This window comes from Sciurus vulgaris (assembly GCF_902686455.1).
Source record: "Sciurus vulgaris genome assembly, chromosome: 9".
In the NCBI taxonomy this organism is placed as follows: domain Eukaryota; kingdom Metazoa; phylum Chordata; class Mammalia; order Rodentia; family Sciuridae; genus Sciurus; species Sciurus vulgaris.
In genome coordinates, this window is record NC_136469.1 from 143,984,522 (window position 1) to 144,007,986 (window position 23,465).

Consider the following 23,465-nt stretch of genomic DNA (forward strand, 5'->3'; position numbering starts at 1 on the left):
CAGGGGCCTCCTCTCAGTCGGTGCAGACACCAGCCAGGGGCCAAGCCGGCACACAGCCTGTCCTAGACGGCTCTTGACCGCCCTGAGAACTCTCCACTGCACCAGACCCTTTAAAAAGCAATACAGCCAGTGGCTATGTTATGAAGATCCAGAAAACAATAAGTAACATGATTTTTAAATAACTGTTGTTAGAAGGGATTCTCGTATCTTGGGATAAAGTTTCCGGAAACAGTCATAAACAGAGTCAGAATAATTTTCAGACACACACACAGAGAAGCTGGAGCAGGGTGAGGTGGGAAGCGCGTGACCAGACGCCTCCAAGAGCAGCCCCTGGGGACAACACTCTCAGGGTGCGCATCTGAATAAATCATCCTTTGAGACGTGTGTGTGAAAACAGCAATCTATTTATAAATACTGCATTACTTAATATCAAAGTGGTGCTAAATCAGTAATTTAAATGTTAGGACTAAACTTTTAACGGATTCATATTCATCAGTAAGAACGTACCTACTGGGGCTGGGGGTGTGGCTCAGTGGCAGAGAACTCATTTAGCAGGCACAAGACCCTACGTTCCATCCCCAGAAGCAGAAAAAAAGAAAAAGAGAGAAAATGGAAGAAAAAATTTAAAAAGGTAACATATATTAAAGTTATCAAGAAATGTTTTTAGGACCTCCTCGCTGGACATTTTAGCAGTGTGATAGCTGAATAATGTTCCCTAATAGGTCCATACCCTAATGGCCTGTGCCCAAAAACATCCCCTCCCATGGCCACAGGACTTTGCAGATGCCATCAAGTGACCATCTGAGATGGGGAGACTACCCTGGTTATTCCATTCAGGAGGCCGGTGTAACCCAAGGGTCTCTGTGAGGGGGAGTCGGAGGATCCATCAGAGGAGATGGCCACTGAGGCAGGCGGAGGGACCCAAGGATGGGCCCCAGCCCAGGGATGCAGAAGCCCAGCCCTGCCCAGACCAACTAGGGCCTGGTCAGACTGAGGTGGGCCCTGGAGGAGAGCAGATCTGGGCTTCAGCCACCAGCTAAGGGAGCTGTCTCAGCACCTGATGGGGCAGGAGCAGTATACAAGAGCCTGCCTAAAACATCCAGAATCCAGTCGGCTCAGCAGTCATGATTTACCAAAGTCCTGCCACTCCTGCTGGTGCTGCAGGCCAGTCACTACTGCACACTGGTCCAGGCTCTGACCCCTTCCTCCAGGGGCAGGAGGCCTGTTGCTTCTCTACCAGGTCGTAAGAGTCAACTGAGCAAAGAAGCCAGTGGACCTGAGACACAGGGTGCCATCAGCCTCCGTGGTCTCTCCCCTCAGCCTGGCCCAGTCAGCACAGGTGCCACAAAGTCACCATCTCCAACGGGACCCACATCCCACCCACCACCAGCAATGCTCAGGGCTGCTGAACATCCACCTGGCCATCTACCCGACACCCACACGGCAACACACACAGGAAGACATATGCCCTGGTGCCCCACATGAAAGGCACTGACCATCCCTGTGTCCAGCTGTCTTGCCACCTACCACCCCCTCTAGCAGCCGGATCCCAACCCCAGGCCTCTGGGCCGTCCTGAAGAGCATTGTTGAGGCCCCAGCCTCTCTTCCTACCCTGTCCTCTGGCCCAGACAGACCTGGCCACACCTTCCAGGACACACCACGACATGGTGCCAAAGGGGATGATCTGGCAGATCCTGAAATCATCAAGGCCACTTCCGGGCCATTAAACTGCCATCAACAATCGATGCCTTCTGCACACTTTTATCCCTACAGACACAGACACCTGCAGTGGAGAGTCCTCTTCGATCTCCCAGGGCCCAGCTCCTTGGTCCCACCTTCCTGTCAGCAGGCTCGCCGCCTACCCTTCGATGGTGTTGCCGAGCCAGGCCTGGGCCTACAACGCAAAGAAAACGGTCCCTTCCTGCCAAGACCTCTCAGTCCAGCCAGGAAAACCTGGAGGCAAGCGACACCTTGACCCTGAAAGCAGCAACAGCCTGCCCCTGCTCCCAGCCTCCTGCAGGTCAGCAGAAGCCCCAGGGCCCAGGCCCAGGACAGCCCAGTCATTCTCAGACCTCACTCAACCCCCAAGGCCTAAGAGCTCCTCCTGGGCTCTAACCCCAGCCCTGAGCTCTCCCACTGCCGCCCGCCTTGTGTCTGCTCATCCAGGCAGCTGCACCCAAGGCCTTCTGCCAGAAGCATCCGCCCTGGCCGAGGCCCTAACTTACAGCCCACCCTACCCAGACAGCTGCCTCCTCACCCCAGGGAACTCCCCATCTCTAGACCTGTCTTCTGCTCACGGTCACACAGCTCTCTCTGACCACAGCCTCTGCCCCCTACCCCATGGGCTTTCTGATTACCACCCTGGGGACCCTCACTAACCCTTTTACTTCTCCCACGCTAAGGCCCCTCTTTGCCCAGCCCCAGTATATCAGGCTTCCTCTAAGAACACTGCCATCCACCTCATGTCCCTTGCACCCACCCAGGGCACCCCACCCTGTAGGAACTGACCATGACTTTTCCCAGTCCTGCACTGGGCACAGATATTGCTGCAGGGTATCCTGCCAGTGGGCCCTAGGTTTCCTCTGAAGTCACTCTCATCAGTCCATCAGTCTTGAGACCTTTCTCTGGTCACCTCACAGCAACCAGAACCCTGCCAGTCTCCTAAATGCAGTCACCCTGCCCTTCCCATGCTGACCTGCAGCCACCTCCTCCCCTGGCTTGCTGCTGCTCCTTCTCTGCTGGTTTCTAGTATGGGGCCCAGCTCTCTCCTTGCTCTGGGGATCTTGGCATCCAAGGCCAGGTCTCCCTTAGCTTCTCTCCTACCAGCTCACAGCACAAATGACTCCAAATGCTCCCTCCCCATGCCACCTGTGGGTGATGGACATCTCCCCAGACAGAGGAGGCACCAGCCCCTGGGTGGTCCCAGACAGCACTCTCCAGCCTGAGGACATACAGATGTGAGAGGACACAGTCCCCAGAAGAGACCGTCCTGGGCTGGGGATGAACCTCAATGGTAGAGTACTTGCCTAGCATGCCTGAGGTCAAGTTCAATTCCCAGAACCAGTCAAACACACACACACACACGAGAGAGAGAGAGAGAGAGAGAGAGAGAGAGAGAGAGAGAGAGAGAGAGAGAGAGAGAGAGAGAGAGAGAGAGAGAGAGAGAGAGAGAAGAGAGAGAGAGAGAGAGAGTGAAACAAAAAGAAAAAAAGCATTGCTGGGCATATTGGCACACACCTGTAATCCCAGCAACTCAGGAAATGAGTTGAAGGCCTGCCTTAGCAATTTAGTGAGGCCCTAAGCAACTTAGTGAGTCTGTCCCAAAGTTAAAAATAAAAAGGGCTGGGGGTGTGGCTCAGTGGTAGAGCACCCTAGGTTCAGTCCCCAGCACCAAACAAAAAATCCAGAGGCCCTCCAAACAAGAAGCAGGTGCAACACAGATCTAACTGATCCAGACATGGGGCAAGAAGGTAAAGGGCACAGCACAGAGCCGGCAGTAGGGGGACATCACAGAAAGTCAGGAGAACAAGAGGACCAGCCTGGGCATTACTGAGGTGGAAGGTATCTGTTCACCTGCAAAGGCAGGAGGAGAGCTCCCAACCTGGGAAGGGATGTGTAGGGTTGTCTGATTTAAACTGCAGCTTATATGGTGAACACAAAATTCTCCCTGAGTAAACCTGGCAGCAGCAGAGACTGAAGCCAGATTCTAGCAAATGGCAGGAAGTTTGACTTCATTTGACTTAAAAGAAAGAGAGAGAGAGAGAGAGAGAGAAACAGAGAGAGAGAGAGAGAGAGAAGGGCTAAAAGGAAGAAAAACCCACAAAGTGCTGGAGGAATTTTGTAGCCACCAAAACAAAGGGGCTCCCTGACCCTACCCTGCAATTCAAGGGATACAGGCCACTGCATGAAGGTCCCAGGGACAGAAAAGCAGCAGAAGCCACCAGTTACACCAGGCCTGCAACAGCAGGTTGCTCATGAGGAACGAGTTGTGCAGCTGCAGAGAACAGAGGGGCCACTGTCCACTGAACTCATGAATGACAGTTAGTGTTTGCCCAATAACACCTGCCTGACTAGTTGCTCCAAAAAGTAGCAGCCTATCTCCCAGCGCTAAGGACAGACAAGACCGTCCACATACAAAGGGCAAAGTGCTGGGCAGGAAACTTCAGCAGGGGCATGCCCTGCACATCCCCAAACACCAGGCCCAGGCCACAGTACCCACAGTGTGGCCTGGCCACACTTCCCTAGGCACGTCACACCTGGGCCATCAGGGTAATAGTGCAGATGGAGCCGGGCTGCTCCTCACGCCCACACCTGTCCTCCTCAGATTACTGATAGTGAATTAGATCGCTCCCATTCTGAAGCGCACTGATGCCACTTGTTCCTTATTCATCCACGCTGAACTGTGTCTGGCCCTGTCGGCACAGGGCTGGGCCCTGCAGCAGCTGGGAGGCGGGGTGCCAGTGCCCACCCCATCCCATGAGCCTCACAGATGAGAAGATGAAGCGTCAGCAAATGAAGCAGAACCAATTCTTCAACCAGGTCACAGGCCCCTCCTTTAGAAGTCACAGACGGGTGCCCACACACACTGTCTCCAGGACAGCCCTCCTGCCGATTCATGATCACACCAACCAATCCCCAGGTACTCAGGCAAGGGGTGCAACTCCAAGAACCTGATCAACACCCACAGCACACGGAGCTCCCGGTACCCCAGCAAGCCAGTGGGGCTGGGCTGGGGCCCAGATCCTGCAGGGAGGGAAAGTACCACCTGCCTCTCTGAAGACCTGGAACTGTGGGGTGAAGGAAGAGGCTTCTAAAGGGCCTCTTGTCAGGCAGTGCTTCTGGGTCTAAATGCAGCAGCCTCGCCCTAGCGTCCAGGAGCACTCCAGAGGGTTCCAATGACAGAGTCAGCTGTGGTGCCCACATCCACCCCACATCGCTGTGAGCACCTCCTCTGTGCCAGGCACATGGGAAACAAGAGGGACACAGCCCGCCCTGGGGAACCCGCCCTGAGGGCCCTAGCCGCGGAGCACACGGCTGCGGACAGTGAGAACCAGGCCACAGGCGAGGCAGAGCACATGGGCTCACATCACCAGTGCCCCCCTGCACTCACCTCTGCGACCTTCTCCACCCGTCTGCACGGCCTCCACCACAAGCCCAAACCACAGCGCCCGGCTTTCCAACCCTGGCGCGCACACATGTGGTCCAGGGTTTCTAGAGGCCTGCTCTAGTTTGAATGTGGCTTGTCCCCACTGGAACTCATGTTAAGGCTCAACTCCCCAGGGCAATGGTATTGAAAGGTGGTGGGTCTTTTAAGGGGTGGGGGCCAAGTGGGAGGTGATGGGTTACAGGCAGGAGTGAGCTAGCCATAACCATGGGAGCAGGCTGTCATAGAGCTAGCCTAGTCCCCATTCCTGTTTCCTCTTGCCATATGCTGTCATCTGTCATGTTATGACAGTCAAAAGATCTTGACCAGAGGCTGATCAGACGGGGCCACTCGAACTTGGACTTTCAGACTCCACCAAAACTGTGAGCTACATAAGACTCTTAAAATTATAAAGCTTAAAAAAAAATTATAAAGCTCCCAGCCTCAGGTATCTTTGTTATTACAGGAGAAAAGGCTCTGAGACAGAGCCCCACAGCAGTGCATGATCCTGAGAGGGCCAAGCAAATCCCTGCACTATGTAAGCACTTTATCTGCAGCTGCTGAGCCAGGGATGAAGGCATGTTCCAAGAACCAGTTCAGTCGCAATGTTCTTACAGACTTCTCTAAGTGTCTGAACTTATTGTTTTTGTTCACGTTATAGTTTGGATCTTGAATGTGCCTTTACCCCAAAGGCCCATGTGGTAAAGGCCTGACCACCAGCCCATGGTACTATTGGGAGGTGGCAGAACTTTCAGGAAGTGGGCCATTGGGCTGTGTCCTCAGAGGGGACTCTGGGACCTCAGCGCTTTCCTGTCTCTCTCTCTCTGATTCCCAGATGTGTAAGGTGGAAGCTGTGCTCTAACACACTCCCTGCCATGATGTGCTGCCTTACCACAGGTTCAAAAGCAGTGGAGCCCGATAACCATGGACCGAAACCTCCAAAACTGTGAGCCACAATAAAACTCAGTTGTGTTCCCACCCCACACAGGTCTGTGTGCAGGAGGCTCACAAAAGGCCAAGGCCCAGTACTGAAGGTTGGGCAGGGACAATGTGGCCACCATGGGGGTGCCCAAGCCTTATGGGTGTGAGTCTGGAAGCAGGGAGCACAGGGCTCACCCCACATCCTCATGTCAGTCCACAGCAGCCCTAACCAGCACACTCAGAAGACGGAAGGATGGAGGAGGAACTAAACACGAGAAGACTGACATGAAAACCCACCAGGGCACATTTTCCAGGAGCCTACAGTAACAGGAACCTTTAACCTCCAAGAAAGGAACTAGGACCCACCCTCACTCCCTATCCTCGAACCCCATCCATCACCCATCATCCCTCTACCTAGCTGGACCCAAATGGCCCATGAACACTGCCAGCCCACCTGCCAGGATAACCAGCCAGCGAGGGGTGGCTCCTATCCACCTGCACCCCCAGGATGCTCCCAGCCAGCGCATAAGTGCTGGGGCGGACAACCAGACCACTCCCTGCCCCCACCAGGTCACCCACACTGCTTGGCTGTGTGTGACCCACAAGTGCAGACAGCAGTGCCTTCCCAGTAAATGAGGAGCATATGATGCCACAAGTATATAAGCAAGGCAGGGCAGAAGCCCCCAGTTAAAACCCAATCACACAAAAGGAATCTAAAGGGCACAGGAGAGAGGACAGTGGGGACCCTGAATGAGGATGACCTGTTACCAGACCTGTTTTCCATCCCCCAGGAAGCTCACCTGCATGTCTCCTCCTGTCCACACCCTTCTCCAGATGCATGGTACTATCATCGACTTCTGCCACCAACCCTGCTGAGCCGTCCACCACCCCAATGGTCCCTTGTGCTCCAGCAGGCCTGGTCCAAGGTGGCAAAAGCACCATGTGAGCACAAGCTAAGGAGATGGCCAGTGCCTTGAGAGGAGCCCAGCGTGCCTCACAGGCTTCTCGGCACAACTCCTCCCTGCAGGAGGCCACGTGGTGAGAGTTTATCTGGAGGAGATTCCAGGGCATGGCTCGGTCTGATTAGAGCGAGGCCAAGGAGATCTGGGCGAGACCCATAAGGCTGTTGAGAAAACTATGTCTGCAGAAAGACCGTCAGCTGTGAGTGAAGGGTCACAAGTGGCACAAGAGGAAAGTGGCCCCTGGATCCTGAAAATCCTCCTGGCAGAGAGCCAGCTGGGAAAACAGCTCAGTTGCAAACAGGTACTCTCTTTGAGGAGGGCAGGAGGCTAGGAGGTTGAGTGGGGGCCACTGTTCACAAAACGTGAGGCCTAAGGGACTGCCAACATGCCAGTCTGGATTTCAGGATCCCTGTACCCTGACTGCTGTCGGTCTCCCACTGTGCCTCACTTAAGCCTCACGGTCACAGCAGTGACTGTGTCCTGGGCGTGGATGGGTGGGCTGATAGCTCACCTCAGTTTCATCTACAGATCAAAATACAGTGCTCTCCAGGAGCCAGGCACCCGTCCACCCCTGAGCAGACTCAGATGCAGAGATTCTGCATCTGAGAAGGAAAGATATGAGTGGTAAGGCCCAGCCGTGGAGAGGGTTGCCCTATGATCCAGTCTCCTGGTTGTCCTGCCCTTGGCATCCCTCCTAGTGGGTGTGGCCAACCTAGCAACAGGCTGAATGCTGCAAAAGTGATAAGATGTCCCTCACAAGATCAGCTTACAGGAGGACTGTGGCTTTTGTCTTGCTCACCCTCTCCCGCACCCAAAGGTCTATGAGTTGCCTTGATAAGACACCTGCATGATGAAGAACAGATGCCTTTGCCAGGATGTCTGCCAACAGCGATGCTAGCAACCTTGGAGGCAGGTCTCCTGCCAATGCCAACAAGCCCCAGAGTGAGCTTGGAAGGGCTCCCGTCCACTGCAGCCTAGCCAACACCTAGATCCTAGCCTCACTGACCACTACCGTGAGGTAATAAGCACGAGCTGCTGGAAGGTGCTGTCAGTGGGCCATCTGTTGTATAGAAGAGATCATCCAGTTTGCATACCACCATTGGATATGCTACCATTCCTACTACAAACACATACAAATAGCAGTATATTTCTTTCTAGGTGGCAATGCATAATTGGGTGTTTTCAAAAGCATTTTCCCTGGGAAGGGAAAGGGGGATCATGAGCTGAGACTGAACTCCATGCATGTAGGAGTTTGTTGGGATGAACCCAACTACTATGTATAACTATACAGCTCTATTTAAAAAAAAAAGCATTCCCCAAAATCAAGTCTGTAATAGGATGACAACGCACCGCATGCACCAGAAACAAACCAACTAGGAATGGAAGAACTGGCCCCAGAAGTGCTACTGGCTAGCTGCCTGGTCCATTCCAACACCAGTTTCACCAGCTGAGAGCACGCATCCCGTTCGGCCAAGGAGAAAACCAACCACAGCGCAGCTCAGAACAGGCCTGAAGGTAGCACGTGGGCAAATGCACCAAGCTCCCTGAGAATCTCCACCAAAAGGAATCGCTCCCTGTGCCTCTGGGTCTGCCTGAACTCCTTGGCAAATCTGCGTCTGCAAACAGAACACAAGTGACCAAGTCTGGGAGCAGGCAGGCTCCAGCGCAGCACATTCACCACGCAGGGCCACCATGGGCCTTCTGAAACTGTCCGTTCTGAGGCTTTGATATTCCAGGCCAAGCATCAGGGACACGTGCATTAGATGCCTCAAGCTTGGTCTCCCAGAGCAAGCCCCTTCTGCCCTGCTCCCAGTCAGTCTCAGTCTCAAAGGGAGAAAGACTCCCTTCACAGCTAAACAGCAACACGGAGACTCATGTTTACAGAGAACTCACCCAGACAGTAAGCAGTTCGCAGAACCACAAGCATGGAAAACATGAATTTAAAAAGGAGAAAGAGATGACAGAGGCAGAGAAGCAAAGACAGGCCACCTTAAGCAGGTCTCGCTTCTCAGGGAACATTTCACCATCCTTACAGCCCAGTGACTTTCAGGGCAGTGGGATTCAGAAAAGGGCAGAGTGAGGAAGAAGCAGTTACATTGAGGTCACACTCATCCGCACAGAAAGTGGGAAGCGTTGGCCAAGTCTCGCCAGCCCCTCTGACCTCGGAGACAGCACATCTCGTGGCTTTCACCTGTTCCTCGGGGGGGCTCAGTTCCCCCAAGTGCAAGTCAAGCGGCACAGGACCCAAAGCAAGGCGGGCCCCTCTGGAGACCTGGCAGGCAGGGTCTGTGGAGGCAGGGCCCCAATGCTCTCCTGGTGCCTCGCTTCCAGCAAAGGCCCTGTGTCCAGCAGCAGCTCCAACCCCGCACCTCCCTTTGGGTGGAGGCAAGATTCCAGACTGAGCAGAAAAGACTATCTTCAATTACTAAGTCTTGTTTTTCTGATTCAAAAAAATTTAAATATTGTATCTCTCCAAGTGATTCTAATCCTTTATAATGTGACGTTCACATCAAGCAAGATCCAAAGGCTAACCAATTCACGGAAACAAACGCACCCGAGCTCCCCATCCAACAGAAAGAGGTGCAAATGCAAGGTCACTTGTGACTGGAGAAACAAAAGGCCTGGACAGGCAGCCACATTGGACTAGGTTCACACACACACACACACTCAGTCAGACGGCAACACCATCGGGAACAGACCACACGCAGGGGTAAACCAGGCCCTCCTGCCACATGCCAGCCTGACGCTCTCAGGCACTGCAGCACCCTCCAGTGTGCCAGGTCCCAAAGATACCGAGGCAAGAGAGCCAAATGATATACTTGGTTAGTAACATTAGTTACTAACACCGCCGTGCAGACCAAGGACTCACAAAGGGTCCCTTAAGGCAAGAAAAGCAACTCACAGGAAGACAGCAACCAAATTTCTAACAGGAAATGGCATGGGCCAGAACCGGGGAGGAGGCAAGTGGGAGAGGACCGATGGGCCCCTGGCAATCAGCACTCACTGTCACCCAGGGGGTCTGGTCCTCAACCCGTCACCTTGAGTGTGGCCACACCTGATGCCACCTACACCTGCCCTCACCTTCCCTCTGGTGAACAGCCACTGCTTATTGTCCCTCCCCAGAGCCCCTCCCCCTTGGACCACCTCCACCCTCTGCATACCTCCCAGGCCTCCCATGGGGACTCTCTCCTCATGGCCTGTGACTTACCTGCCCACCCACTGAGTCAAACTGTCGAGTGGCTCCTGTGTGCACGCCAGACAGACAACCAGGGATGACCCACCCCAGGGCCAGTCACCACTGGGAATCTCAGAGAACAGGCCAAGACCATAATGCCCAGTGATCTAGGGCAAGGATGTGCAGGAGGGCATCATTTGCATGACTTCTGAAACTGCCCTTCCTCCTCCTTCCCCAGTACCCCAGCTCAGCAGCACCCCCTCCTGGAGACCCTTCCACCCGTGCTGAGCACTTGCCTGCAGAGCAGGGCCTGCACTGTGCTGCGCTGTGCGTGGCTTGGAACCATTGCCTCCAGGGCTCTCTACCTCAGTGCTGTGGGCACACAGGTACCCTCAAGGGCAGGAGGACCCGTTCCTGTGGGCAGGGACAGGAGCCGTCAGCCACAAGAAACCAGAGGAACTGGTCACATCAGGATACCAGCCACAAAGGTCCCAAGGCTCAGAATCTCACAAAGTGCAGAAGGTCCCACCTGCAGAAGCTGCCGCACACAGACCTGGATCACAAAGGCCGCAGCAGGCCCCAACTCCACTGCAGACAGCCGGGCCATGCTGGCGCCGACCCCGCAGCCCCTCACACTTGCCTGGGCCCCAGCCTGGCAACTGCTGAGCTCTGGGATAGGCAGACAGACATGAAGCCATTGCTTTTCAGGACTCAGTCTCTACAGCTGAGGGCACTGCAGTGCTTTTTTTTTTTTAGATGAAAGTAGTTTGGATTTTTCTTTTAAAATGGTAGGCGCAAACTGCAAGTTGAGGATATTTACAAAAAATATGCCTAAAATTATCGACACAGTGCTACTTTTGATCCCAGAAACAAATACTGCTTCGAAAATCTTTGAAATACTGAAAGGTGAACCATTCAACTTTTCCATTCATTTTTATTTCATTTTCCCCTTTTTATGTCCATTCATTCTTTATTTCTATTTGTGATTTTCAGACCTGTGAAAAAATGGGACTATAAGTGGAGTTGATGGATTTAGCAAACAAAAACACAGGACATGCTATCACATTTGATTTCAGATTGATGACTAGTAGCCCTTTAGTGTAAGTGTGAGTGGCAGGATGTTACCCCCCAAGTCCAGCTACAAAGGGTCAAGGCTGTGTTCCAGTGCTGCGGTGCCTCCCCAGGTCACCCTCTCTCCTGTCACTCGTCGGGGAATCTCACCACTCACCTCACACTGCTTCCTTGCACAAAGGGCATAGTGGCCAGCAAAGGACAGGAGAGGGGTAGGCAAAGCCACCACCCAGCTTCCTCTCCTCAGCCCGAATGTCCAGGACAGACTCCAATCAGTTGTGCTCATCAACACAAGGGTCTCACATCAGGCCTCCTGCCACCTAGCGATTCACCTGTTTGCCTGCACCTGGTCACCCCTAACAACCCAGAGGAAAGACGGGGTGCTGCCGCTATTCATCGGGGGCCTTCAGGAGGCCAAGGGGCTCATCCAGCTCTCAGCATCTTACTCTCAGGACAGCAACAAAATCTTTGCAAACATACAAAGCACCACGTGCCTCTTAGGCATCACAAGTGTGCAGGATAAGCTGTGAGCCTGTCCAGCCACCCAGCCAGGGGCAGACCCCATGGAAGCAAGAGACATGAGTGGCCAGAGGAGGCTCCTTAGGCAGGAGGCCTGTCCCACTCTGATCCAGTCCAGGCAGGGTAATGGGATAAACTGTGGCATTATTTGGAAAGAGTCTTTCAGGTGGGCTTAAGATGTGGCAATGACCGTGGATTACCAGGGTGGCCCTAAACACAATCACAAGTATATTAAAAGAGGAGGCAGAGGGGAGACCACACTGAAAACGCCACATGGAGACAGGCAGGGATTGGAAAAGTGCAAGCACAAGCCAAAGGACACCTAGAAGCACTCGGAGCTGGAAGAGGCAGGGAGGGTCCTCCCTCGAGCCTTCAGAGAGAACACGACCCTGGGGACACCTCGGTTTCAGCCTTTGGCCTTCAGAACTAGGGTGAGTTTCTACTGATTAAGCCTCCAGTTCCTGACACCTCCTGACAGCAGATGCAGGACACTCAGGGGGGTGCCCTTCCTCCCAGGACCAACTGTACACCCCCACGGTAAGGAAGCCACCCAGCTGCTAACTGCTAAGTCCACAGCAGTGGCCTGTGGTGTGGCTCTGACTCTCCCCAGGGCCGGAATCCAGGTGCCTAGGACAGTAGGGGCTCTGGCTAGTGGCATTCTGGCACCTCATCCTGCCCAAGTCCTTCCCTGGGAAAATGCTCCCTGGGCTGCAGCTCAGGACAGCCCACACTCACTGCCATCTCCCGCAGCCTGCGCCTAGTAGGGACTCAACACCAGTGAGCTCAGCAAAGGCCCAGGCACCCTGGAGGTACATGCCCACTTCCAGTGTGGGCACCACAGCAGAAACCTTCCAAGAGCTCCCCAGGTGTCAGCCACCGCCCCTGGCCATCTTCCATTCAATCCCCACTACCCAGTCAATCCCCACTGCAACCTTATTATTAACCCTCTCTTCCCCAGCCCCTTGAAACAGGGTCTTGCTTTGTTGCTGGGCTGGCCTCAAGTTCCTGGGCTCAAAAGTTCCTCCTGCCTCTGCCTTCCAAGTAGCTGGGACCGCAGGAGTGCAACACCATGCCTGTCCTCTTTTCTAGGTAGACACTGTGGCATGGGACAGTAGTTTGCCCAAGCAGCTCTCAGCAAGCCTGGACAGAGTCAGAGCCAGGGGCTGTCTGCATCCGGAAAGGCAAAGAACTACCCACAGTCCCTATCCTGAAGGACTTTGTGTTCAAGGAAGACAAGAACACACAGTGCCACTAGTCAGATCCACCCACACCCAGGAAGGTCCACACCCACGGAGGACCTGGAAGTCAGCTCTGCGGGGGAGTGCTCTCTTCAAGGCAAGAGCAGCATAGTCCCCAGCATGTGGCATTCCAGGTAAGAAACAAGAAAACTGCCAAAGACCAAGGCCTGCCTACAAACCAAAGTGCCAACAGGTCTGTCAGTAAATTCACAAGTTTTATGCATTCTCCCAGGTTCAAAACCAATTTCAAATCAGGGACAAAATATATAAACCAACCACAATCACACACGGCATACAACATCTCAGTCAGCACAAGGCCATACAACAGCAGTTCATAAGATCACAACACCAAGTGACACAAGTTGTCTGAGTCAATGTAGGTATACTCCGTTTGCAGCACACGTCACCCAACAACCTGCTTCTCAGAACAGATCCCATTAAGTGACACGAAGCTGCACTTAAAGGTCCGAGAACACTATGAAACTGGACTAGAAGGGAGTATCTCCAAATGAGGACTGCCCAGGTGAGAAGTGTGTTTGTACCAACTGGAGCCCAGGTAAGAGGCCACAATCGCCCATAGCTTGAAGAGTTGGAGCCTGGAGTTTGGGATGGTAGGGCAGCCAGAGAGTGAGAAGCACCTCAGAAAGGAGGTAGCTGGGGGAGGGGAGCTGTCCCCCGAAATCTGTATGCAAACTCTGCCTAGGTCCCCAGGCAGTTCTAAACTGTCCGTGCACAGGGAGCCTCCAAGGCCAGGAGGCAGGTGAAAGGCTGCAGGTGGAAAGCTGAGGTCACCCAGAGAAACTGCAACAGAATTTCAGTTTAAGCCCTACTTAACTCCAAGAACAAAAATCAATACTCTTCAGGAAAAAAGAGTAAGTCACTTCATTGATCATCCCCAATGTCCAATATATAATCGAATAGTATTAGATATTCAGGACACAGGAAGATGTAGCCCATCATCAAAAGAAGCCGATATAAATTGACCCAGATGTCAGAATTAGCAGATAAGAACTTCAAAGCAGCTAACATAAAGGAGAACAAATAATACAAAAACTTCAGTCCTCAGACTGAAATGCCCCGTTCAATGAAGGAAAACAGATGCAACCATTGGATTTCAGGATGCTGGGTAATAGATGTTCCCATGAGCATGGAGAGGTGGAAGGGAGGGGAAAAGGTCACATACAAAGAAGTGGAGTGGCTTCAGACTTCCCAGCAACACTACAACTAATACAGTGAAGCAACACTTTCAAAATTCTTAGAGCTAGCCTTCCACCTAGAATTCTATACCCAGCTAAACTAAAAGGTAACTGGACAGTCAAATAAAGATGTTTTCAAAATCAAGGGAAAAAAATCTATGTGGTGTTTCTTAGGCATCAAAAGAGCAGAACTTTAGCAAAACAATGAGTGAGCCAAGACAGAAAAGAGGATCTCAGGACACTGAGACCCAACACAGAGGAAGAGAGCACAGGACAACCCTGGATGACAGCTGGGAACAGACTTAACAGGAAGGGTCTCCAACAATACAGGCGGTGGTGGGCGAGTGTGGGGATATGATGAAACAGCTGGGTGAGAAGAGACTGCTCCTGCTCAGTGATGAGAGTCCTTAAGAGTCATGAAAATGTGGGTGGCAGTGGCTGACTTAACCAAAAGAGGTGATAAGACAAAGGTAGGACACGGGAAAGGAGGGTGGGCAGAGAGTTAATGTCTCCCTCCACCTTTGAGAGGAATCAAAAGATGAATGCCTCAAGTAAGGTCGAAAAGGGCAACTCAGACCCCAGTAGATATCCAAGGAAACAAAACACAGGATGGCACCTCCAGGGGCTAGGGCAAGTGACACGGAACATTTGGTTTTCAATTCATGAACTTGGCCTTCTGCCAAGTGTCCTGGACGAATAACCAAAACAGCTACTCCATGACACACAGAAAACTACGTAGGCAGCACGCAGGGTGTGCACATGCGTGAGCATGTCTCTCGAGGACTGCATGAAGGAGAGAAAGATGGCAAAGGGTGCACATCAGAATGGCCCTGTGAGTACAGGGTTGGAGATGGAAAAGGAAAAGAGGAAAGAGAAATAGAAAGGCCGAACCACACACTCCTTTTCTCATTCCTGTAACCACAGACCTTAAAAACTGCAGGGAAAGGGCCTCTAACACAGGTTTCCTGCCGGAGCCAGCACCAGAGCTCCACAGATGAGGCTGGGAAGCTTCTGAAATAGTGCTCCCCGAAAATCATGGGTCAAGTTGCAAGTGCCCGGGGCAGACCCTATCTATTTCTGAAGAAAGACGGTTGTTTTCATTAGCTTCCAAAGGAGAAGGTCCCTGCCACCTTCCAAAAGAGTAGCGCAGACCTTCACGGTTGGAACCTGCAACCCAAGCAAGGGTTATCTTCCCGGGACACCAGTGTCCAGGAAGTCTCCAGCTTCCCCTCAAAGGCAGGACAGTGCAGGAGCAGCAGGGCCCTTGACAGACCCACCCATCTGGAGAAGGCAAGTGAGGTGACACTCCCTCCGCACAGAATGAGGAAAACTGCAGGAACCTTCAAAATGACATCAGGAGCCATGAGTGGAGCTAAACAGCAGCCTTTAAAGCTACCCAAGTCCTTGGTCTAGGGTATAGTGCTTCCCTAGCACGTGTGAGGCCCTGGGTTCGATCCTCAGCAACACATAAAAATAAATAAATAAAATTGGTTATTTTAAAAAAATACCCAGGTCCTGATTCCCTGAGACTGGGAATGTTCTCTCTTAAAACAACAGAGACCTTGCAAATGTGAATAAATTAAGGATCCTGAGATGGAGAGAGGATCCTGGATTACAAGGCAGAGGGAAAGCTGAAAACAGAAGAAAAGGTCGTGTGACACAAAGCAGCCATGAGCCCAGAAATGAGGCCGGCCTCCATCAGTGAAGAGGAAAGAAGGGATTCCGTCAGTGTCAGGGAGTGGCCCAGGAACATGCTCCAGACTCCAACAAAATCTAAGAGAAAAAGTTTCTGTTGTGTTAAGCAACTAAGTTTGTGGTGCTTTGCTATAGCAACAGCAAACTAATACAAGTGCTAATTATAAAGTCAATGAAATGTTTACAGGAATTCCACCAAATTCAAACAAAACACAAAACGCCCTCCGCTGTACCATGCCCAGAAAGCACCAGGTAACTAACAACTAACACAGCCTTTCCCTCTCAGCAGGCCGATTTGCTTGGCCCTCTCTTGATGCCTGGCACCAATAAACAATAAACATCAAAAGACAATGGATCAGAAACCCACAGGCCCAACCTTCCCAGCAGGTAGGCTGAGACTCAGCGCCCTTTGCTTCCTTCCTTTACCCTGAGAGCTGAGCCTCAGCCAGCCTTGACTCCCTCAACCCCCACCTCCAGAGTTCCCATAGGTCCCTGCCTGTGGCAGCCAGGCTTGCTGGGACCCAGCCAATGCCTCCAGGCCCTCAGCGTCCAGGACCAAACTGTCTCAACATCCAACCCCACAGTCTCTCAACCTGGCAACAGCCCCTCCCTCTGTGGGACCCTACTCTAAAATAAAGGGCAAAAAGTGAGCCAACCTTGGTCCCTGGATCCCCTACCCTCCACAGGACCGGTACAGTGCCTCCCTCCTCACCTGCTGACCCTCCTCATGAGAGTGCACCTTGGCGCCCTCGGGCACCCAAGCCCTGCCCTCTCCCAACCCCCTACTCCTCCAGTACAAGTGAAGAACCTTTCCTGATCCCTCTCTTTGCCGACCTTGCTGCCCTGTCTCACCTGCCTCCACTCCTCCCTGTCACAGAAGGTTCCTGCTTATCCTCAGTCACCTAGGCTAGTCTGAGCCTGCCTGAGGGCAGGTTCCAGCCTCAAGAGATATCACAGCAAAGTCTGGACTTGCAGCTTTTAAAGAAAAAGACCCAGACCCACATGCACCTGCCCTGGCCATCTGCAGGTGTCCCTGCACACCTGCCCTTGCCTAAGCCCTGCCCTCAGTCAGCACGGCCTCCCCATTTGAAGAGTCCCTGAAACCCAGGTCCTGTGCCAGGCCTGTGCACCTGACACCCATCATCTGGTCCCCAAACCACTGGGAAAGGTGCACATTTTTATTCTGATTTCTCAGGGGGAGAAAGCTCTCACTGTGACAGCAATGTTTCTAAAGGTGCAAACACAGCCCCTCCAGTTAGAACTGGTTTTACCCTCCCCACATTGCTTCTGGGTACAAGTCTCAACTCCCTTCAGGGTTTCTAGAACTCTTCCCAGGTGGGCTCCTGCCACCAGGCACCACAGCCTGCCCTGTACATGAGTCTCTTCTTTGTGAACTGCCAGCTGCCACCAACCTGGGAAGGCCTGCAAGGCCTACGTGGAAGGGAGCCCAGTGCAGGTCCCTCCCACAGGTTCCCACGCCTCAGAGCTGCAAGGTGATGCCATGAAAATATATGACAGGACCATGCTGCAGGCAGGACAGCCCCTCCACACTTGCAGCAGCCCCACAGGCAGGCCAAAGATGAAACTGAGGTACACAAGAGGTGGCCAGGCAGGTGAGAGGCCGGATGGTCCAACAGCCGGCCAGCTCCTCAGCTACACTCCAAAAGTCTGGGACTAACTCTACTCCACAACTCTGAGCACCATCTGTCTACAGTGCCCAGGTCTGAGCTCCTCTCTGTCTACATTCCACAACTCTGAGTCCTCTCTGCCTACAGGACACAGATCTGAGCCCCAGGTCTACAAGGCACAACTGTGAGCCCCTTCTGTCTTCACTGCACAACTCTGAGCCCCCTCTGTCTACAGTGCACAACTCTGAGCTCCCTCTGTCTGCACTACACAACTCTGAGCCCCCTGTCTGCACTGCACAACTGTAAGCCCCTTCTGTCTTCACTGCACAACTCTGAGCCCCCTGTCTGTAGTGCACAACTCTGAGCTCCCTCTGCCTACACTGCACAACTCTGTGTCCCCTCTGCCTGCACTGCACAACTCTGAGCCCCCTGTCTGCACTGCACAACTCTGAGCTCCCTCTGCCTGCACTGCACAACTCTGAGCCCCCTGTCTACACTGCACAACTCTGAGCTCCCTCTGCCTGCACTGCACAACTCTGAGGCCCATTTGTCTACACTGCAAAACTGTGAGCTCCCTGTCTACAGTGCACAACTCTGAGCACCCTCTGCCTACACTGCACAGTCTGAGCCCCCTCCGTGTACACGCCACAGTTCCCAGACATCGCTGGCCGCGGCTGACCTGCGTTCCTGCAGTGCACTTCCAGAGTTGGCCCTGGAGACGGCCGCTGCCCAAACAATGCGGCCGCTCGCTAAGTCCGACAGAGAATCCAGACCCCATCGCTCCGGCCCGGCCAGCTCCCGGCCGCGTTCCGACCCCGCCCGGCCCAGTCCCGGCCCCCCACCCTGGACCAGCCCCAATTCGAAGCCGCCCCGGACCGGTGGTGCGGGACCCCCAACTCAGGCCCGCGGCCGCCGCCCCGGCCTCGCGCGCCCTGACCCGTGCGAGTTCCCGGAGTTGCGGGAACAAAGGAGGCGCGGATAGCGGCCCCGGAACGGCCGAGCGGGCGGCGGCAGGGACCCGAGCGCGCGCCGGGAAAGAAGGGAGGGCCGAGGCGGCGCGCCGGCCCCACACCTACCGGGCCAGCCGCTCGCTCCCGCTCGGGCGCCGGGCCGAAAGCGCCAACGGTCGCCGCCGCGAGGGGCGGGGCCCGGGAGGGCGGGGTCCCGGGAAGGGGCGGGGCTCAGGGACAGGAGGTGGGAGGTGCCCGAGAGGGGGCGGGGCTGCGGAGGATCCGTAAGGGTGGAGCTCCAGGGAGGCGGGGCTCCGGCACAGGACGAGGGAGGTGCCCGAGAGGGGGCGGGACTGTGAGGGTGGAGCTCCAGGGAGGCGGGGCTCCGGGACAGAAATCCTCAGGAGGAGGGGACGGGGCGGGGCGGGGAGGAACGGACGGACAGCGGGCCACGGGGGGGCGGGGTTAGAGGGAAGGGCCCGCGGGGGGCGGGGCCTCTGGGCAGGGGTGGGACTTCCGCCGCGCGGAGGCGGAGCGCTTTGGCGGCTGCGAAGCGTTCACCTTCCCCGGCCTCCAGCCTGGTTCTGCGGTCTTCTCTGCTCCGACGCGCGCGCCCCGGAAACGACGGGAATCCCTCGAGTTTTTAGTGAGGGCAGCGGAACGGAAAGCGTGGTTTCTTCCTCGGCCAGAAGCGTGGCGATTGCCCCGTCCTTCAGGGGGCAGGGGCGAGGCTGGGTGCACCCGCCGGGGCGGGGCGGTGCCCCCGGCTGGGGAGGAAGCGTGCAGCTGCCTGGGGAGGGGGTGGGCAGCTGCCCAGGCCACCAGCACCGCTGGGGCTGAGTTCTCAGCTCTCTCCCTGACCTGTCCAGGACAACGTGGCCTCGTTCACCCAAAGATCTAGAAGGGAAAGTGAGTGGATGATACCCCTATCCCCTCTCCCGCTTGTCTTCTTCCTCTGCTATCACAGGTTCTTTGGAAATTCTGTTCCCATTTAGTTGTAGTGACTGCTCAAAGTATTTTCAGGAAACAGTCCTCTGGGCTTTTTATTGTAATATCTAAATGTTGGGAAAAATCAGGTCCAGGATCCTTAGTGGCTGGGTCCTGATCTTTTCAGTTAGTCAAACGACTCTCCAACCTGGCTAGATAGAACCTTCTGGACTGTGTATTAAATCATCACCACCAAGCCATGCCATGACTTCAGTTCCCGCTGACTGTAGACAATCAATGAGTGTAAGTTAGGTTCCATATTTCCCTCCCATGCTCCCAGGTGACCACCAAGGGCGGCTCTTCAAATGCCTGGCTTCTTGTCATATGCATCCTGCGCATCAGCCGCGATTACCAAAAGCCATGCCTGCATTGGCAGATGTGCTGGGCGTGTTGTGCTCTGCTGAGCCCTGGGGCGCTGGGCCAGCTGTCTACAGAAGAACCCAGTCTGTCCCCTGAAATCTGAGGGCAAGGGCAGGAGAGCAGGTTGGCAGCACCTACCCAGTCTGAGACCACAGCCCCTTCCTAGTTACATCACTGGCCACCACCCACCTCTCCTGAAACTCTCTAGCCTATCTCAGCCACCATCTTTGACCTCCTCATTATCTTGCTTGTTTCAGCCAATGCTTGACCTCTGGCCCCTCCCTTCTTGCCCTCATCTCCTCATCTCCTGCCATCTCTCCACACTCACTGCTTGTCCACTCTGCAAACCTGCTGCCCACCCCAAACACTCAGTGCAGCCTCTCCTGTCACCTGCCTCATTTGGCTTACATATCAGTATGTGTGTCTTTACTCTGTCTTCCCGTAGCCACCTGTCCTTGTCTTTCAGCCCTAGAGATAGTAACAGTCCCCTGCATGCCATTAGCTGCCCTGGACACCACCATTTCACACATTGCTGGGCTGCTCAGAGTGATTCACATTGCTGAGCAGAAGGCCAGGAAACTGGGGACAGGTCAAGAGGACAGCCACCCTTGTGGTTAACGTGTCTAGCTGTCAGGCAGGGACTTCAGAGTTGGGGTGGTGATGTAGGTGTGAAATGACTTTGCAAAGACCCCTTTGGTGTTACGGGGCGCAACTTAAGAACAGACTGATCGCCACTGAGAATCCAAATTTGAGAGTCTTTATTAAGCCGGCTGCTGACTGTCTCACACAATGCCCCAAAAAATGGCTATTGGAAGAACAGCCCCGACCACAGGGTTGTAGGGGTTCTTATACCAAAAATCACATCAATCATGTGTCTGTTGTTATGATCTGAAATTTCAAACTAACATCATGAGATCATCAACAGAGGGAGAAGTGGGTCAAAATGATCCTTATGTAGGTACAAGCTAAAGAATGGTCACTAACATCCACACAATCACCGTTCACATGTTCCATTGTTTAGGAGCAATAGGAATCAAAAGAGAGCAATTTTTCTTTACATAGGAATTGTCATTCTGTATTGTTAAACATGTCACACTAAGTAACTGATGATGGGTACAGAGGCAGGGTGTTCCCATGGGAGAAACTTATTTCCTGCGTAACATGGAGTCTCAGAGCAAAATGGAGTCTGGCCTGTAACATTCTCATGGAGCCAGATCTGTCAGCCCATCACACTGGTTGCTGAGATGAGGTGCGGGTAGGAGGCAGTGTCAGGAGCCGAGGGGCAGCCCATAAAGCCTGGCACACTGGTAAACTGGTAACTGGAGCAGATAAGCTACCCTGCCCTGGGTGGTAGGAGGGCTTGGCACACAGGGATGAGATGCGCCAGGTGGACTCACCAGGCAGCTGGAACCCCACCACAGTAACTTGGAGGTCTCAATCTTCACTCCATCCCCACTAGGTCGGGAGGGGACTCAGATCCTGCCCTGCTTGGTGCAGCCCGCTCTGCTGTCCCTCCAGGAGGGGTCCCACTTGAGCAATGAGGTATATGGCCACCTGGCATGAAGAAATGTTCTCTGAGGAGGACGCCGGGTCACAAAAGGACACACATGGCATGCCTGCATGTTCCTGAGCACTCAGTGGAGTCCACAGAGGCAGAGGAGGATGGAGGGCGCCAGGGCTGGGGGATGGGGCGGTGTGTCATGGGGCAGTTTCAGTTAGGGAAGATGAAAAAATTCTGGAGGTGGACAGAGGTGACGGTCCCATGACTCTGTGTGCCTCACACCATGAACTGTGTACTGAAAAATGATCAAGGTACAGCTATCATGGAAAACAGTATGGGGGTTCCTCAAAAAATTGAAAACAGAATTAGTATACACTCCAGCAACCCCGGCTCTGGTATAGACCCAAAGGAACTGAAATGGGCTCGTCAGAGGCACCTGCTCTCCATGCTCACACACTGCTGTTCATAGAAAACAGGATGTGGAACCAGCCCTGGCGGCCATCATTGATGAGTGGATAAAGAAAATGTGGTGTGTTCACAGCGAGGCATGCCGCACAGCCTGAAACAGAGTGCAGTCCTGTCCTTTGAAACCACATGGATGGAACTGGAGGACTTGGTGCTCAGTGAAGCAAGCCAGGCACAGAAAGACAGCTTCCAGGTGATCTCACTCTCAGGAATCCAAGAGAGGAACTCCGAGAGAGCAGAGGTTGGTTGCCCAGGACTGGGCAAGGACGGGCTGCATGGCCATCACCAACAGGCACTGGTCACCTGTGCTATTAGAACTTAGTTGCTGAGTGGCCCAGGAGATGACTCCAGGGCACTGGGCCCTTCTTCCTGCCTCTTACGTGGGGAGTGACACGTGCATACCTCTGGGTGTAAGTCTGGGCTCCCAGAGTCTCAGGCTTGTGGCCTTCAGACCAATGCTCCTAGTCAATGCCAAGCTGCACGGCCTCAGAGCCACTGCCTGCCTTTAAGTCCTCATTCTGTCCCCACGAGGGTGTTAGCCTAGGCTAGGCTCTGCCTCAGCTTCCTCTCCTCTAAAGCAGAAGTGGAAATAGTACCCCGAGGTGCGCAAGTGTCGTGAGAGCCCAGTACATGTGTGCCCTGCGGGGCCCACACCTAGATCTGAGCAGTGCCAAACTGCGCCTGGTGCCCACCCTCCCCCTGGGATGAGGTGGCCCGTACACAGGGCCTCCTGCACCCCACTGTGCATGCACAGAAAGGGGTTCGCTTAACAGGGAGCAGGAGCAGCAGGAAATCAGTTCTTTTCATTGAGGCTTGTTAATCTCTCCTCATCCTCCTGAAGGGCTTGCGATGGAGCCCCAGTAGTATTTGGAGACCACAATGCCCTCATCACCCAGACCCTTGAAGCAGAAAGCAGAATGGGGACAGATCCCCTGGTGGTGCCTTGTGTGACCAAGTTTGAGACCCCAGGTAGCTGATGTGACCAGGTGGGGAGGCCAGTCCCTCCTGCAGTCCCACACACCTACCTCCTGGCTCTACTCCTCTGGTACCAGTTGGCCCATCACTGCACTGCCTGCCCAGCTCCTGCCTGTGAAAGCTTTGCCCCAGCTGCCTGGCCGCTCCGTCCATGCTGGCTCACATCCTGAGGGCCAGGCCGGCCAGCTCTGCCCCACAGCGCGGCTACTTCCCTGGGTCTGCCTCGTCAGTCCAGGCCACGCCACCCCCAGTCCAACAGCGTTCCGTCCCTGACCCTGCTCAGCCATCTCCCTCCCTTCCCACTTGTCTCTGGGGTCCCCAGCCAGCACCCTAGCTCCAGCCTCACTTGCAGGACACCCAGGAGGCACATCCCGTTGCCTCCAGCCCAGTCCCCACTGCCCCCTCCTCCTCTCTGCACCTCCAGTGCTGGTGGTCCCAACCTTAGCCTCAGGCTTCTCACCCCTCCCAGGGCCAGTCTGCAGCCACCGACAGCTCTGGCCCCCCTAGAGAAGCTCACAGGGTGGCAGGCAGGGCTCGCCAGCTCACAGAGTGTGCAAGTGCTTCAAGGTGGGTGTGTTAGGATCAGAGCAGGGATGTGCCTTGAGCAGAGCGTTCAGGCCACCACGAAGTCAGGGAGGCGGACTGGGAGGTGACTCCTTGGCTGGGGCAGCCTCTGAGA

The 23,465-nt window shown here is 54.3% G+C and overlaps 1 protein-coding gene across 5 annotated transcripts in view; it reads right to left on the reverse strand.

Moving 5' to 3' along the window:
* The window catches only part of RGS12 (regulator of G protein signaling 12), a 96,496-nt gene extending 77,998 nt beyond the window's left edge, over positions 1 to 18,498 (reverse strand). Inside the window, exon 1 of one of the 5 annotated variants that reach the window (XM_079154379.1) lies at positions 18,228 to 18,488. The gene's annotated coding sequence lies outside the window, so the exon portion shown is untranslated. Of the gene's footprint in view, positions 1 to 507; positions 530 to 18,227 lie in introns of those variants that run through there. The other 4 variants (XM_079154381.1, XM_079154380.1, XM_079154382.1 and 1 more) reach the window with 4 other exon arrangements.
* Positions 18,499 to 23,465: the final 4,967 nt, after the last annotated feature.